Source organism: Colossoma macropomum, unplaced genomic scaffold (genome assembly GCF_904425465.1).
Source record: "Colossoma macropomum unplaced genomic scaffold, Colossoma_macropomum, whole genome shotgun sequence".
NCBI lineage: Eukaryota > Metazoa > Chordata > Actinopteri > Characiformes > Serrasalmidae > Colossoma > Colossoma macropomum.
In genome coordinates this window covers 16986404-17000596 of record NW_023494786.1, presented here as the reverse complement: position 1 = coordinate 17000596, position 14193 = coordinate 16986404, and the positions used below count along the sequence as shown (strand labels likewise).

The 14193-nt window shown below is 42.4% G+C and overlaps 1 protein-coding gene across 8 annotated transcripts in view; it reads left to right on the top strand.

Moving 5' to 3' along the window:
* Nucleotides 1-14193, top strand: part of msi2b (musashi RNA-binding protein 2b) — a 297108-nt gene that overhangs the window by 9893 nt on the left and 273022 nt on the right. The window lies entirely within an intron of this gene.

Genomic DNA, 14193 nt, shown 5'->3' with positions numbered 1-14193 from the left:
TGATGCAAATGCATTACCGCTTTCTCCCCCAACCCAACGGCAAGAAGCGTGTAAGTACGAGCAAATAAAGAAGTGCAGCGAAGGAGAAAAAGCTCTAAATAGCTGTGCTGTTTTGTCTTTGCAATACTAGTGTGCCTTTTATTTCCCAAGGAAAGCATGAAAACTGACAGTGGCTTGCTTTTTGCTATGATCATTTTTAACGGAGTGGCCAGTTATCGCAGACGAAGCTGGTGATTGCTTTTCCTGCTGTTGTTATTGATCTTTTTTTTTTCTTTCACACCACATTTGCATAACACATCTTTGCGTGTCCTGACAAGATTTTAATTGATATCCGGAGTGAGGTCACTCTAGCGGGCGATGGATTCCGCAGAAATGATATTCCCTCCGAGAAAAAGTGTCATTGCCCCAAAGCTACGTATTCTTTTTAATTAAGCTACCGTGCCATTATAACAAGCCTGTAGGAGGAACCTGTCCAGGTTGATCATATTTTTAACACTGCGGTCCTCCTTTTTCAGCTCAGTTCCTCCATCTCCCTCCTGTTGGAACATGTAAGGTATTGCTATTGTCTAGCCTCCATTGTTTCTATGCCCTTGAGCAATTCATTATTTTGGGGACAATGCAATATGGAAATAATACTTTGTGCTATTACCACATGCGCTCCTTATAGCTTTTTATATCCTCCAAACTGAAGTTTGTAGGTGAGTCACTGACTTTGAAAGAAATCCGTCTCGCTCAAATTAGAGTGTGGTTGCGGAAGCTAAAGCAAATTCGGTCCAGAAATGTTATAGGCTGATAGGAAGCTAGAAAAACTGGGTTTTTTTCCCTTCAGACATTTAGACATTTCCACTGGAATGTGGCCCTGCGCTTCCTTCGGACCGCGGGAGATCGTACCCTTTTCACCCCCTTTGGACTTGTTCTCAGCGCCCCTGGCTACCAGCCACTGTTTCTTTTCCTTTTCCTTTTTCTCAGCCTTTAAAAGATTATTGTGTCATTTCGCTGACACCAGTTCCAAACACCATCCATAGACGCTGTGTAATGAGTTTGCGATTGAAGGCTCCGAGCAGCCACCCCTCTGGTCCTCCGACTTTATTTCGCCAGAGTTCTCACCAGCGAATTCCATGCCAGTAGCTATAATCACCCTAATGAGTGACATTATCTACAAAAATGGGAGCTATACTTGAAGTGCAGGCAGAATGAGGAGGAGTGGGGGAAAAATGGAAAAAAGGAGGTAAAAGGCCCAGTACACAGCATAATAGGATCCTTCAGTTCCAGCAGCAGCGCAGCACACAACGAGCCTGAGCGGAGACATCCTGGCATTTACCGCCATGAGAGCTGTCAAAACAATGCCTGTGCTAGTTGTGTTCCCTCAGCTACATCTACAGCAATGCTGCAACAGCCTAGCATGGGATTTAACCAGTTGGTGGGGGTGAGGGGGTGGGTGGTAGAGATGGTGTCAGAGACAGAATTGAGTTTACTCTCATGTCATGTTCCCCCCTCCCACCGCTGTTCAATTCTTTCCTATCCCATGTACTTTCTCTGCTGTGCCTCCTGCTTGTTTTAAGTAAAAATATTTGCACCTTGTGTACTGCAGAACGGCCAAAGCTGGAGGGCCCCATGCAGCAGCCGCCTGGGGGGGGACGGCGGGCCAAGTTTTTAATGAAGTCCAAAAGGTGCTGCTGTGTGAAATGGTGCGGCCCCTCGCTTTCGCGGCGGACACTTGCTAGCTCTCAGAGAGAGAGAGAGAGAGAGAGAGAGAGAGCTGAGGTAGCTTGGAGAAGCCCCCCTGCCAAAGAGCCCACCGTCGCTCCATCGCCAATTAAGCAGCTAGCGAAGGCCCGGCTCAGTCCCACTCCGCCGTCACCACTGCTTTCAATTCACCCCTCGCTACTGACAGCTTGGCAAAGTGTCTCTATTCTTCCCCCCTTTCCTAGCTGCACAATTTAAGCATGTGTTTTCTCTGCCTTTTTTGGGGCGTGTTTCAGGAAAGCAGATGTAATAAAGGGGTGAGGGGGCTATTATACATACTAGATGTCTGCTTTTATATTATGTAGAATGTAGAGAGTGGCTGTGAGATGAGAGATTTGTGTTCATTTACAGTAAATCTGTAGATTTTGTGCTTATTTTTTGCGTTTTAGCTGTTCAGAGAAAGCAGGCCCATAATTGTTTTTGGATTAAGGTAGATTTATTATTCCCTTTTGTATATTATCACTTGTATTCAGTGACTACCACAAGTCATTTGGTCACTCCTATAAACTAATATGTAAGTTACACTGGCCAAATTCCCATTAAACCTAGTGAGAAATTGAGCATTTTTTTAATTAATTAAAAAAATTAATTCTCATTGTTGAGTTTTCAGTGGAAAATGCTGCCAAGTGGATGCTGAACAAATCTAGGCAGGTTAAGGGCTCTGGATTGGCGCAGCTATCTAAGCATAAGCCCTATCAACAGGAGATTGTGCGTTTGTTCCCTGGTGATGCCACAGCCATCTGTGACTGGGAGTCCAAGAGAGCATAATTGGCCTCTCATTGAGTGGGCCTGGTATAACAGTATTGATGGTTAGTGTTCTCCTCCAAGTGCGTTGAGCTGTGCAATTATGTTAGCGTGCTTCACATATCTTGGAGGAAGCACATGCTAGCCTTTACCCTCTTAGCTTGATAGCGTTGTGTGACAGGAGGAGACCTAGCTAGCTTGTGGAATTGGACATGACTAAATTGGTGAGAAAACTGGGTAGAGGTAGAAGAAAACAACATTAGACAGATTAGAAGATTAAATTGCCAGTGACATTTCCAATTACCCTGCATATAAAATAAATATAATTTGAAATTAGTAATACTCTTAATTTGGGTATTTTGAGTCCATTAAAGTGTGGGCCCACATAGAAGTCGTTTAAAGTTTAAAGGTTTTAAGCACTTTATAATCCAAATGGTGAAACACGGTTAACTATTTCAGCTAGTAGTAGAGTAGATGAAATGGCTCAGCATTGGGCTTTTGCCACAGGCCATGGCATGATGACGCTCACTGCTCTGATGATTCTGTCTCTTTCTCAGCGAAGCATCTTTGAGAGCCTCCGTCTTTCCTCTTGTGTTGCTGGGCGACTGTCTGAGAGCAGGGGTGACGTGTTCACACGGGTGCAGGCTTACAGAGGAGAATTTGGGGGACTGCTGTGGCCAGCCCCAGCGCTAACTACTGTTGAGTGACACTAATGAGGGGACCAGGCATGGGGAAGAGCGCCGAAACGTGGTGCTCTCAACATGGCCATTGACAAAACCCCTTTTAGGTTCCAACACTTACAGCGATCTTTCCCAAGCTCCCCCCTCCACCTTCCCACCTTCTCCTGCTCCTTCTCAAAGGCTAACCCTCACAAAGACACTCAATTACCATGGTCCTGAGGACGTGGTTCTTTGGAGGTTTTCCTTTGATTTGTTTTGATTAACAGAAAGAGCTGGATCTAATGCTGGCCTGCTGAGAGTATGGCAACATGTCTTAAGCAGAGCCAAAACAGCGGCGCCTCTGAGAAAGAGAGAGGTGAGGATTAATTTAACTTGTAAAGGTGCCATGCCTCGGAGTCCTAATTGCAGACGGCCAGTGCGATAAGGATGTGCGGTGAGTCACCGAGCTGCCCGTCGTGGTGTTTCCCTTCAAACCCTTTACTTCAAGCGCATCTGAAGGTCAGGGGGAAGAAATGGCCGCTGTTTGGTGTTACAGGAATTGTTGTAATTGTTGGCTACACATCAACTAGACAGTGTTGCTTTGAGGTCTCCATTTCCCTCTGAAGCAGGCGAGGTAGAAAGCTCTCTTTGTGCAAAATTCAGTGGCTGGTGGACCAGAGGTTGGATTCATGCCAAGTTCCAGAAAGACAAAAAAGAATTGTTGGGAGAGAGAATTCTGCCTGACTTTTACTGTGACATTACCTCAGTGATAGAGCAAAAAAGTACAGCGGTAACACCGAGGGTGTTGTGTTCTGCCTCTCAGCTAGAGACAGATTGTGCCCAACTGTATTATTTGAAATGTTCTGTGTCTAAAGTTTACTTTGGGCCTGAAAACTCACAGTGAATGTATTGTTGCTGTTGCCCTTTTCATTGAACAAAGCTTATTCTCTTTTTGATGGTTTGATACCTGTTTTCTGATTAATTTGGTTTAAGAGCTCTCGATTAGCCAAGCTTACTCTCTCCAGGGCTACATGGCACTCGGTCATTTTGACACCCTTGGTCACTCTGAGTGGTTGTTGGCTCAAAGAAAATGTAGCTATGGACCTCATGCATCTCTGGAGAAGCATTGTTGTAACAAAACCTTGTTTCTGTATTGATAACTTCATAACTGTTAACTGTTGAATGCAGTGATTTGGTCACATGAGATTGATTTTTATCAAAACAATTTGTTCATCGAAGGTGTAATTACACAAAATCATTATAGCATATAGCTAGCATAGTCATTGATCTAGAAGCTAATGAATACATGAGATTCAGCTTTCTAGCAGTTATATTAGCTGTTTTGCATCGTTCTGAAAAAAAAAAGTTTCTTCCCACCTCCAAGATGCAACAGAAAGGGGTTTCCTAGTTTTTAAACCAAAAAATCTCACCCTGTACTGTTAGAAATAAAGGTCCTGTGCAGGTACATTTTTTGTTCATCGAGGTACAAACAATGTAAATGAACCCTCAAAGGTACAACCGTGGTTTTAAGGTCCAACTGTGTAGCTTAATTAGGTTTTTTCCCAGGTGAAAAGTACATATTTGTACATTTTCATAACCTAATGTTTTAAAACAGAGCAATAAAATAAAAAGCCTGGAGATGAGACGGGGTGTGTGGAGTCAATACAGCTTAGAAAATATAATTTCAATGGATTATGGTACAATTATGTTCCCTGACTGAAGGTACTGAGATGTACCCTTGAGGCTACCGCCCCAGAGTGTAGAAACTGCTGAGGCACTGCTCTACGAGGCAATTTGGCATGTTTACAGCAGATCTAGAGACATATTTATCTTTTTGGCGAGAGTGCCCCTTTAACTAGATTTGATCCCAATTAATTTTTGGCCATTTCTATTGGTCCATTCATCATAAAATGTTCTCACAATATAAAAGGCAGCTGTTGTTGTCACATGGTTAAACCACATAGAAATGAAGAAAAATAAGAAAAAAAGCAGACTTTGTTTTGAAATGACAGCGACGATGTGCAGCCTTCTTAGACTGGTGGCACTCTTATGCAAAACAGAATAAGACTGGAGACTAGAAATCAAAACAAAGTCATAACGGAATATTATTACAAATTATTATAATTTTAATAGCAGTTTTAGTGTACACGAAATCAATATGCCTTGTGAAGCACTGATCATGCACCCGGCATTTTAGCATAATAATTGCAGTGTTTGCCCAACAATTGCAATTGATGTAATTTTTACAGCATTATTTCTGCAGAACTCCTGACTTCCTGGTGGGCTGTCAGGGCTGGAAGCATGTCAACAGCGTAGACAGGTTATTACACAGTGACAAACTCAGTTTGGAGCATCCTGGAGCTTTCATTTAGGGTTTCTCCCAGTGTGGAAGGCTGCCAAGTGCGCTCCAGTCCCTTGTAGGAGCAGACAGGCCTCCAAATCCGCCCCTGCAGACGCTGCTTTAAAGCTGCTGTTAGCTGCCGTGTCATACGCACTGTAGTAGTGCTGGGGTTATCCGCCCACTCTCTTCTCTCTGATAGCCCATCTCTCTCTCTCTCTCTCTCTCTCTCTCTATCATCTCTCTCTGTGTCTCTCTCTAGCTCTCTCTAGCTCTCCCCCTCTGTCAGACTTGATCTCTTTCTTTCTCTCCCTGTAGTGGTGCCTGCAGGATGGACACCTTGTTTTATGGTAGGGGTGCACAATACATCATTTAATGTAAACTGTAACAGTCATCTTATAAATTAAGCACAAAATTAATTAAGCAATTGCTTTTGATATACAGCAAAAGATGTGAAACTGTTTGGTTAATACACAGTCCCTAAAGTTGAACAACTAGTTATTGTTAATTGTTTTTGTGGTATTTTGTGATGATATTGGCCTTTGCAATATTGCAGGCCGCAATATGCAAATGAGCTCTCTAAATCTCTATAAGTACAAAGAGTGGGTTTTATGTGTTGTTTGAACATACAGAAAACATACACAAAAAGTGCTAGCGTCTGACCACTTTACATCAAGGAACCATGAACATGTTTTAAAATATTTTAATGCAAGTAATGATGGGTATTGGAATCAGACTGATATCAGAAGAAAAAGCTGGATTGGACACTGGAGGGATAAAAGTAATGTGTACGGATACAATATTTTTTTGTTCTTCAATTTAAATCTGTATAATTCATACAATGTACTGTTGCAGCTCCAAAACATGATATGTCTATTAAGAAATTTTGGTAATTAGAATTTTCTAACCAACCGTCTAAGCGTTGGCCATATCATCAGGAGATCGCGAGTTCGATCCCTGGTGATGCTACAGCCATCCGTAGCCGGGAGTCCAAGAGAGCACAATTGGCCTCGCTCTCTCTGGGTCTCTGGGTGGGTGGGATGCCTGCCCTTCTCCCCCCATCACTCAGCGCGATGCTAGTCAGCGAGGCCGCTGTTAGCTGACGTAACAGATCTGGTGGTTGGCGCTTTCCTCCGCGTTCAGCTGTCCAATGACGTTGCGTGAGCGGCAGTTCGAAAAGATGCGGTGGCTGGTTTCACAGGTCTCGGAGGAAGCCTGTGTTAGCCTTCACCCTCCTAGCGTTGATAGCATTGTGTGATTGGGGGAGTCCTAACTAGCAGGTGGAATTGGAGACGACTAAATTGGGGAGAAAATCCCCCCCCAAAAAATTTTTTTTAGTGCTATGAAGTCTATCTAATCACCCAACCCCCCCCATAATATTTTAGCCTACATTAAATGGATAAAAAAAACATCTAAAATATTAACTTGCTGATGAAGGTGGTGTGAAGCACAGCAGAGTTAGAAGAACAAAAAACACTCCTTCCTAGGGCTTTTATTATGACACATGACATGCTTTATTAAGAGAGGCTTTTATTTTGATGCTCTGCAGCACTTTTCAGAGAAATACAGATTTTACATGTTTTTCAAACCATGACATTCGTAGAAACGTCACACACAAGCTCAGAAAGAAGATCCAGCTTGATGTTTAGGTCTCAAATACAAAATAACTTCTACTGATGAAGAAGAATATCATGACAATAGTAGATAATGCACTTCTTCTGAATAAACATCCTTTTGATGTTGTTTTTTTATTCTAATTAAGTTCAATGTTGGTTAGTTTTAAGGTTGCGTTGATAGTTTTAGTTTTGTTTTCTGAAAAGTAATAGTTTTAATGTAATTTTTATTTAGTTTCTGGTTTAGCTTTTTAGTACTATAATGAACACTGTGACACAACAATAGACTGAGCTCGGCTTGGCTCCAGTTTTCTTTAAAGACAGCCAAACACAGAACGGATCCACTTTAAAAGTTGTTGTTAAAACACTGAAAAAATAGTTCTTAGTAATTCTACTTAATTTTAGTTAGTTTTGCAGTGGACATTGTAGGTTTGATTTAGTTTTTGTGTTTTTTAAAGCTGTCTTTTTTATTTTTATTACAGTTAACTTGTACATTTTTTTCACTGCTAACTTTCATTTAGTAATAGTCTTAGTCAACTATAATAACCCAGGTTTTGACACAGTTCCCTTTTTTCAATATTTTTTCAACACACAGTCCTCAGATTTATACGCTCAGGGAAGGGGTCCGATGTTACAGAACGCTGTTTTGTATGCAATTACACATTTCCACCAGAGAGGTCTCCAAATCCTCAAAACTTACATAGTGTAGCTTTAACAAAAGCGCTTCAATTAAAATAGCTTGTATTATAGTAGAGGATTTAGTAGTATTTTACAGAAGAAAATTTGATTTTGCTATTGGCTGATACTAGGTTTCATCATCGATGTCGGAAAAGAAAAAGTGATATTGTGCCATCTGTGTAGGTTAATTGCAGTCTGTAATATAATTGCAATGCAGAATATCATCCATATGGTGCAGCCATATTTAAACTGATTGATATTTAAATTACAGCACTAACATAATTCATTTAGTGTAAGCTTGCTCTGATTTGGAGCTTCAGTTTTTCTCATACAAGAGAAATATGACGGCTGCATTTTCTTCCTTTGTTATGACAGTATACATGTGTGTTATCCATAAATATACTGCACAGAGTATTTTCACTCTGACGGTGCTGACAGTGTTGACTTGTTGGCTGCTGCACCCCCTCATCCCCCCACCCCCACACACCTCCCTGCTTCTCTCTCTGTGGGTGTTTGTGATGTGTGCAGTGTGTAATGAGTGCAGGACTGTTAGTGTGGCTGAAGCTGGACTAAGTGCTACAGCCTGACCCGCTGCGTGTATGTGTGTCCTTGTTTCATGATTGTCCTTCACTCCGCTGCAGTGGCTGGCCTCTTTCCGGCACACCACATAGACACTTATCTACCCGGGTGGCTGATGGGCCTTCTTTTTCCTTTCTCTTAAACACCATGCTATTTTTTTTTTTCCTTTTTTTTTTCAATGCACCTCCTTTGCGTTTATCTTGCTGGTCATGCTTTGTCCTGTGTGGGCAGTTGGAGTATCTTCCGTTGGCCTGCAGCGCTTTGCGTGCGCCGTTTGAAATCCGGCTGTGGCTTTTTTCATTGGCTCGGTACTTGACTAGTGATGGACAGCTGAGCTTAGGCCACGCCCCCTTCACACACTTTCTCCCCGCCCTCTCTGGGTTTGCTGGAGCCTCTCCTGCAGCATGATAAATCTGATGCTAAATTTAGAGGCCGTTTTTCTCGCACAGAGAGAGAGATTACTGGCAGGGAGAAAGAGAGAGAGAGAGGGAGAGAGTGAGTGTGCATGAAAGAGTGGCAGGCTTTCTTTCTAAACCATCCATGATTGGACAGAAAACACTTTTACAGTTTAAAGGTTCTTCATTTGCCTTTGATTTTTAACATTTAATGTTTAACATTTCACGTTTGCTCTTGCCTAACCTTTATGATAGGCCTCTCCAAATCACTCTTGTTTAGTATTACTCTCCTCTGGACTGGCCTTCTGTGTGCGTGTGCACAATAATTTCCTGCTGGACAGGCAGTGTGATCCTAATGCAGCTTGTCAGCTCCAGTTTTTTCACTATTGAATGTGCTTAAGTTTACAAAAGCGACTAACTTTGTCTAAGTTTAGCACCACTCTTAATCCCCGGTGCCCAGCTTTTGCTCCTGAGATCAGTTCGCCGAAACACTTTAGTTTATTTGTCAATAGTGGCTCTGACAGTTATGTAACAGTGAGCTTGCAGACTTTTGCGCAGGCAAGTGCCTCATGCGCCGATGCAATCACGACCGCACTATTTGTTTCATTCGCTTCACTCCACAAGTCCCTGTGAAACCACTTACCTTCATTTTCTAGCCAGCCACCTTAATGCCGGAAATAACAGCACGCAAACTGGATTTGCAAACAAAACAACTTCCAGCTCTCCTCGTGCCTGTACGAAGACTTATGCGAATGTGTTGAGTGTTTACTGTGCGAATGTGGGGAAGGAGATTAGCGCAAGTAACAGGATGGGTAAGCATTTGAGGCCCAGGAGGAGTGTATGTGTGGAGTGAAAGGAGAGCAATGGGAGCTGGCTAGGACTGTTTCTCCATGCTGATGCAGCTGAACCAATAGGAGGGACAGTGCTTATGAAAGGTCTGTAAACTGACCTGCTTTACCCCTCCTGCGCAGTGAACACTGTGAAGCCAAAACAAACTCCTAGCTTTACAGGACTGGGGCCATGTGGTGCTTTCCGAATCACACTCAGCTACATAGGGGCACAGGTGTTTCAGCAGTACTGTCCTTTCTCGTTTTCTCTTGTTGCACTTTGTTACACTCTGCTAGTATATTAGCCAGCACTTGGTCACCAGGAAGTACCAGCAAGCTGACTGTGACTGAATGAAAGCTGGGTTCCTCTGAGATGGTGGAGCATGGTACACTTTGGCCTTAGGCTGGCTTTACACTGTGAAACTTTCATGAAACTAGTTGCATGTTCTGAGTAGATGTGAGTAGATGTTGTGATGATCATGTTGTGAGGTTTCTGTGCAACTTGACAGCATATAGCATTTCAAAAGCAAGTTGCATGCAACACATTTGATCAGCTAAATTAGCAGCTTGTATTTTTTATGCATCATATTGTTCTCGCTGCATAGTCACCTGCGAGGTGTTAGAATAATGAGGCAGAGTAATTAGCATGTTCGTTAGCATGTTTTTTGCTAAATGCTAATAGTTACCTGAATGAAAAATGTAAACTAAAACGCTTGATATTGGTTGGTCTCTCTCAACTGTTATAGTTTTTTCTGTGAAATTTAATTAGGAAAGAAACAAAACTAATCATCCTTGCTAAGCATACTAACAAGACCTTTTTTCTGTTACAACACATCAGCTAAAGCTGCAATTAACTGAGCTGAATCAAGTGTGTTAGAGCAGGAAAATCACCAAACTGCCAAACTATCCTGGACTGAGACTCTACATGATCAGAAATAATGACCCCTGGTTAGACCCAGTGACAGTTAGAAAGCCCCATGATTATCCAGCCATCGGTCATGCTGTCAGTCCATGTCACTGACCCCTGCACTGAATACTCTTTGTTGTATTCCATGCTTAGGTGAAGACATTCTTGGCAGTTCTGCATCTTCATAACGCAGCACTCTGATATGTATTTTATTTACATTAATTGACACCTGCATGAACAAGGACAACATAACATTAGATTTTCTAGCCTGTGATGTCATGTACAGCCTGACAAACTGCTTGTAAGAATCTGTATTCTATGGTCACCTGGGTTTTGAGCTTGCTCAGTTTTTAAAAGCTCCAAATCCAGGCCTCTCCTCTGGTGAACTTATGAAGGGCCATTAAAAGGCCCTGAGTGCTAGAGCTGTCAATGGTGTGCAGTTTTATTTTTGGCTCTGTTCGGTTCTGAGGTTGCCGCCTGTAAGATACTGACAGACCTCGCTTAACCCGAAGCTCTGTTTGTCTCTCTCCCTGTACTGTGACAAGATACATGTCGTCGATGTCATATGAAAGTAACATTTTTTTTAGTTTTTATTCACTTACACCATTTTGAAAATGCCAGCTGGCCTTCACATTGTGTGAATGTTTTTTTTTTTTGTTGTTTTCACAAATGGACCAATAGAAATATTCCACAGTAGGTGATATGGCAACAAAATATAACATCATGATAATAAAAGTTTTTTTTTTTCACGATATGCATCACAATATTTCGTTATTCTGGTTTGACACTTTTAAGCAGACAAAAAGAACCAGTGGTGCCATATTTATATACGTGCATTTGGTCAGTTTTCTGTAAGTACTGATGACCTCCACGAAACTTATTGTGATGTAATATAACATAATCCATCACAATGAGCAATATCACATTACTTGGAATACAATTTTGTTACATTAACATACATTAAATTAAAATTTCTGAGAGATGAGCTTTTTGACGCCAGCAATTATGCCAGAAATGAAAGCCAAGGGGTAAGAAATGGTGCATGGAAGCTACATTGCTATATGTTTGCACTAGTTGTGTAACGATTTTATAGTTCTGATGCAGTCTAACAGTGCCGAGTGGCTCACACAGTGTTTACAAGCTAACTGTGGCTGTGAATCATGGAGGAAACACAGCAAGAGAGATTTACAAACCACTGCACAGATACTACTGATCATAAACCAACCAGCAACTCACTATTTTAGTTTTAATTTAACTTTATCAGACTCTATATGCTCTGTAGTGTAGTCAGTCACAAAATGCTTTTACACAGTAGTGACATTAGTAAAAAGCTAGTGAATGGCTGCTGTTTAGCTGTGCCAGTCAGAGTCTTGCTTTTACACTTGAGCCTCACTGAGTCACTCTGTTTTCACTTAGATAGCATGATTCTGTAGAGATGATGGTAAAGAATGAAGCGGGAGACGCTGCAAAGAGCCAAACAAATACAGGCTGTACTGAACCTAGTCACTGAACAACTGAACTCAGTGCTGTGGCTCCGGAAACAGCATCCTTTATATGCAGAGCAGCAGAAGAGGTGCTGTAACAGGGGCATGTATAGTAAGCAAAGTCTGTGTTCAGGTACTTTAGCCTATCCCTTTGATGTTATAAACCTTGCTGAAGTAATATAATTGAGTTTTTGCTAAGAAATATTGGGGGTCATCATTTAGTTCATGATATCAGTACGTTTTAAACTTTAGACAAATTCTGTTTAGTGTTGCGAATCTAATCGGAACTAATTCACAGAAATCGTTTTTGAATCGTGAATCGAATCCATTCGCTGAAAGATTCACACCCCATGCTTACACAGTTCAGCAGGTTAGTCATGCTTAAGACTTGACCACATTTAATGTGACCTCTTGGTATCAGGAATGATCGTAACGGTAAGCAGCTGTTGGGTGTCAGCTCCGTGCATTAGTGGCTCTGCTGTATCCGTCACGCCGATGAACCCGTGCACCGGGCCTCAGCTGCTAAGCTAGACTGCAACACTGGCTTGCTGGCTTGCAGCTTGCCGATAATCGGCAGAATAATTGCCAATCAATTATGAATGAAAAGGAGCCACCTAACACACAGGACTGCCCATCTCGACATCAAATTTTAATTATCAATCACGGGGAGGCGTGAGTGCGCATAGCAGGGTTCTAATGGAGCTGTCTGACGAAGAGACTACAGTGAGTGCTCCGAGTAATGCGTCTGACCTCGCTACCCTTCGCTGCTGTGGGAGACATGGCTCCATTTGACCTTTCCTCTGACTGTAAAGGAGCCCTGGTCACCGGGCTTCGGAACTCCGAGGGTTCATTAAATCTAGCTGATTTCCGCTTTGCACCCGCTAACTCCCTTTCGGGGATTCGTTACTCGGTCGAGGGCATGCCTTGATATTGCCCGTGTATTCCGCTGCCTTCTTTTACACCCCTCTCCTTTGAAAGCCTCTGAGGCTTATGATGCCTGTTTAGCTTGATCTGACAAAAGCACTGTAATCAGTTCCTCAGGAGCAGGCCTTTTCACGGTAATGGGAGAAGCACACCTCCATGCGAATGCCTCGCTTTGCTGAAAGCGAAAAAGCAATTACAAATGCGGTGTAGAAGCAAGGGAGGGATTGGAAAGGCAAGGATTGTGGACTTCCCTGCCAGCATTGTGGGCTCAGAGGAGTAAAATGTCAAATCCCTGTGGTATGTAAGGGTCACGTGACCCTGGTTGCTATGTTACCGTGTTCGTGTGCAGGTACAGGACTACTCCCCAGATGGGGGTGGGTGGCGGGTAGCTGGAGTAACATAAGTACAGCTAATAGTCTGGTTAAAAACTGAAGGTCTGTCTTATGACTATTAGTTAAGCTCAAGAATCACCTGGTCTGGAGTATAGGATGTTTTAGCATTTAGAAATAATATTAAAGCTAAGACAAAGTACCTATTTACCATTTGGCAAAGGTCTGAATGGTTCCTTAAATAATAATATCATTAAGGGAATTGCATCATCATTTTAAAGCGATCGTAAGAGCCATTTGGGCAGCTACTATTGCAGCGATATGACACTTTTACCGGGAAGTTGTGCTGCTCTGACGGCAGTAGATGGTCAATGCAGGCCGCGTAATGGGAAAGTTATGAGGATAAATGTCTGAGGGAGTGTGGGATAGTGGATGGGAATATAGATATAATGTTCCCACTGACCACACTGCTCAGATGTAAATGTCTATTTGATAGCAGCGATCCATCCATTCTGCAGGCACACAATTTTGCCTTCAGGGCAGATTAATTTTGGGCTTATAGTTAAGGGTGGGGTAAGGGTAGTTGCAGGACGGCACATGTCTCCCCTTTTCCTTAACAGTGGCACTGGTCACGACTCTTAGCACTGTTGATTATTAGACTACTATCCCAGGAAAAACAAGAATTGGGCAGCATCCACTGTGCTCTGTTAGACCACTAAAGCAAAAGGTTTTGTATGCTGCCAGAAAGGGGACTGTGACATGTAACAGTAGCTCTGTAGAACCATTAAAACACATTTAAAGAAGCATATACAGCAGGTTCCCCATCATAGAGGAGAACTGTTTAATCATTCAAATGGTTCTTTGAGCTGACTACATGTAACCATTGCCTTTAATAAAGAACTCTTAAAGAACCACTCTTTTTAAAGAGTAATGCTATCAACATTTTATAGGTTTTAGGGCCTGTATGAAC